Genomic DNA, 3550 nt, shown 5'->3' on the forward strand with positions numbered 1-3550 from the left:
ATATGATTCCATTATCTCATAAAGAGGTGAGACTTTCATCTCCATTATTATTCGTGTTAATGTTCATTATTTCTTTCCTCAACTACTTGTGCAGTTGTGCCACGAAAGTGAAACAGTTTTCTTAGGCAAGTAAATCATGAAGAACCTTTACAAAGCTGTACTAGCTCTGTTATACATCCTATGTCTACAGAGTGAAGTAGCATTATAATCTTAGTCAATTATTGTAGTTGTTATTTTTGATAGTTATGTTAGATTGAGCTAAGTTTATATTTTTAAATGTTGCTTGGTGATTCGGAAATTACTATGTCGCATGATTTATTATTAGTGGCTTATCCTTGTGAATGGATAATGTGTTTTGCTTGAGGCTTGTGTTGGTTAATGTGATATGATGGGACACTAGAAGAGAAAGAATGAACTAGTGGTCTCAAAGGATTATAAAACTAGAAGAGGGGATGAACTAACTGATAGTGTTGTGTTGAGACGCTAGACGAGAAGGGATGTACCGGTGGGGTGATGAGACACTAGAAGAGAGGGGATGAACTAATAATCTATTGGAATTATAGAATCGGAAGAGAGGAGATGTACTGAGAGGTAGTGATAGATTTATAGAGACGCTAGAAGAAAGAGGATGAATTAGTGTTCTCTTGAGAATATAGAACTGGAAGAGAGGAGATGTACCGACAACTTGAGATAGTTGTTGTAGAAACGCTAGAAGAGGGGATGAACTAGTGGTCTCTTGAAAGTATAAAATCGGAAGAGAGGATGTACCGTTATTGTTATATATGTTGCTGAGTCGTTAGAAGAGAGAGAATGTATTAGTGGACTCTAAAAAATTTACCCCGATGGTAGAAACTGGTGGTACTAGAAGAGAATAGATGAAATGGTAGCCGTAATGTTATATTTTGATAAGTTATTTGAGATAAATATCTGATCACACTCTATTATACATGCACATGTAAATTAGTAGTATATTTTGTGAGTTACAGGTGTGGGGTAGTCCGATTTTAGGGGAGGTTATGTCAAAATTTCGACATAAACGTTCTTTAATTTTAGCTACACAGGTCTACCCTAGATTTCAAGGGAAATCCGGGAGAATCTGTAAATTTGGAAATTAAATCAATTTTTGATTGACATATAAATTGTTGTATTGTACACTTATATATGCTTGATGTAAGTTATAATCGATCTCATACTTTGCTAGAGTGGTGATATGGAAATTTCAAGGATGAAATTTTTATAAAGAGGGGGAGAATTGACACGACCCAAACCCTGTTTACTTCCTCACAAGTTGTATTTTTATCATTTACTTGTGATGGGAGTCGTTCCAAGGGTAAAGACTTAAAAGTTCACTTTTAATTCGTATATTATTTGTGAAAATTTTCTTCATATAAGTTGTTGAGTTCGACGATACGAGTTAGTAGACATGGGACACATTTCAAACAGTTATTGAATGTAAGAGATGTTAGCAATCAAAGTTAAGGGGTCGAAATTGGATTACAGAATGTTACAATTCTATTAGGGCAATATAGTAACTTCGCAAAGGTACCCTAATCACTTAAAACTTTCCTCCCAACTCTTTTGGCCGTGCCTTTTCTTTCTTTCCTTTATGGAGGAGAGACGAGGGGAGCTTATCCACATCAGACCATCTCTAAAACCCAATCCCGCTGTCTTTGCTTTTCCGGCTTGCGTATGATTCCAATTGAATTCATCCTATGCTTGAATTGCTTTTGTGAAATTTAGGGGTGGGGTGTTTAATTCATGCAGTTTAGGCTCTTATCCATGAGTCGCCTTAGACTCATAGTAGAGGACATTGTGTCATTCGTGAAACCATAGTTACGAGACAGAGGATAGAATTGAACAGGAGCAATGGAATTGTCACTCCTGCTTTGGCCGCAGTCCTATACAAAATAAATAATACCCACGAGAAGGTGGTTATAACAGGATTGAGAAAAAACCCTCGTAGCTTTGATCCCATAATAAGCTGTCCACCTTTCCCAAGTGCCTCAATGCCACGTTTCTCTTCTAGTATCGAAACAACAATTGCTAATTTCCACACAATTGCCAGAAAAGTTCGAACAACGAGAGCTAGAATGCATGCAACCATTGTGAAAGCAGATACAGTGAGCTTAAGATTGAAAACCAGCAACAAAGGAAGAGAAAATACAAAGTGAAATGAAACTTAGCCTAAATCAAGCAGTGTTATGAAAAACCATGTAATAAATGTTCTTTTCAACGTTTTCAGTGCCTTTGGTTTCTTGAGGGACAAGTCTTCTCCACTGTATGATACTGCTAACGCTACAACTGAGATGTTGGGGAATGCAGAAAAATAAGTTGTAAATGGAATCAAAACTAACTCACAAACACAAGTGAAAATAAAATGATACAACATCGGAATTTAATGTGGTTCGGTAAAATGCCTACGACCACGGGCAACAATAATAAAGAACATCCACTATACCAATAAAGATACCACCGAGAGACATTACTTCAAGACTCACACTTGAAGGGATACACTCTCACACTCACTTTATGTTACACACACAACTCTATACTTGTAGTTTTTCTTTCTATCTCTCAATCTTGATAACACATAAGATGAGCTCTTCGGTATATATAGTACAACAATTGCACCATTCCTCTTGCCTTTATATAGGCAAACCTCTTCATGCATTTCCCATGCAAATCTCATACGTCCATGCACAAGGTAGAGAAGTCAAATTTCTTCCTATTTTAATGTTTGTATGCATCATTAATGCATTCTTCTTTCTTTGTCAAATAAATCAGCCACCACCGCTCTAAGATTGTAGCTTTGTTTCTTACCTTCAACAAAAATTATTCCAAGCTTCTACAAAATCTGCTTCATCCTATAGCTCTATCATATAGCTATAGCTTATTCAATTAATGGGTCACCAAAGCAATAGTTGTTCTTGCTTTACTCATGTGTAAATCACCACATGGTTTCTCACCTCTATTAAGGAGGGACTGACCCAACAATCTCCCTCTCCCGACTTAGTTGGAGGGATACGTCATTCCTGACTCGCTTATGTAGAACTCGAACTTCTTTTTCAGTAGAGATTTCGTCATCATATCCGAACTATTCTTGTCTGTATGAATTTTCTTTAGCAGCATTTCCTTAGCTTCCAGCACATCACGTATCCAGTGATACCTCACATCAATGTGTTTTGACCTCGAGTGAAAACTTGAATTTTCGCTCAAGTGAATCCCGCTTTGATTGTCACAATACATGACAAACACTTGTTGTGTATGATCCAATTCATGTAGGAATCTCTTCAACCACAAAATATCTCTGCACGCTTCCGTAGCTACAATATACTTTCCTTCTTTAGGTGCAAAGCAACACATTTTTGTAGTTTTGATTGCTTCTATAGCTCCCCTGAAAACGTAATCAAGTATCCGGATATGGACTTTCTCATGTCAATATCCCCGGCCATATATGCATTTGAGTAGCGAACTAGTTCAAACTTGTCACTTCCAAAGCATAGACTCATCTTTGAAGTTCCCCGCAAGTATCTCAGAATCCACTTGACAA

The sequence above is a fragment of the Argentina anserina genome, chromosome 4 (assembly GCF_933775445.1).
Source record: "Argentina anserina chromosome 4, drPotAnse1.1, whole genome shotgun sequence".
Lineage (NCBI taxonomy): Eukaryota > Viridiplantae > Streptophyta > Magnoliopsida > Rosales > Rosaceae > Argentina > Argentina anserina.